We start from the raw sequence: 905 nt of genomic DNA, 5'->3' as shown, positions 1-905 counted from the left end.
AACACGATGGGTGGAGCCATAACGAAGCTTGGGAGGGGCTGAGTGCAGGGAACACGATGGGTGGAGCCATAACGAAGCTTGGGAGGGGCTGAGTGCAGGGAACACGATGGGTGGAGCCATAACGAAGCTTGGGAGGGGCTGAGTGCAGGGAACACGATGGGTGGAGCCATAATGAAGCTTGGGAGGGGCTGAGTGCAGGGAACACGATGGGTGGAGCCATAATGAAGCTTGGGAGGGGCTGAGTGCAGGGAACACGATGGGTGGAGCCATAACGAAGCTTGGGAGGGGCTGAGTGCAGGGAACACGATGGGTGGAGCCATAAGGAAGCTTGGGAGGGGCTGAGTGCAGGGAACACGATGGGTGGAGCCATAACGAAGCTTGGGAGGGGCTGAGTGCAGGGAACACGATGGGTGGAGCCATCATGAAGCTTGGGAGGGGCTGAGTGCAGGGAACACGGTGGGTGGAGCCATAACGAAGCTTGGGAGGGGCTGAGTGCAGGGAACACGATGGGTGGAGCCATAACGAAGCTTGGGAGGGGCTGAGTGCAGGGAACACGATGGGTGGAGCCATAACGAAGCTAGGGAGGGGCTGAGTGCAGGGAACACGATGGGTGGAGCCATAACGAAGCTTGGGAGGGGCTGAGTGCAGGGAACACGATGGGTGGAGCCATAACGAAGCTAGGGAGGGGCTGAGTGCAGGGAACACGATGGGTGGAGACATAAGGAAGCTTGGGAGGGGCTGAGTGCAGGGAACACGATGGGTGGAGCCATGATGAAGTTTGGGAGGGGCTGAGTGCAGGGAACACGATGGGTGGAGCCATAAGGAAGCTTGGGAGGGGCTGAGTGCAGGGAACACGATGGGTGGAGCCATAATGAAGCTTGGGAGGGGCTGAGTGCAGGGAACAC

The sequence above is a fragment of the Oncorhynchus mykiss genome, chromosome 13, assembly GCF_057628025.1.
Source record: "Oncorhynchus mykiss isolate SJ-2025 chromosome 13, ASM5762802v1, whole genome shotgun sequence".
Lineage (NCBI taxonomy): Eukaryota > Metazoa > Chordata > Actinopteri > Salmoniformes > Salmonidae > Oncorhynchus > Oncorhynchus mykiss.
The sequence above is the reverse complement of the archived record's forward strand: the minus strand, read 5'-3'. Positions refer to the sequence as shown.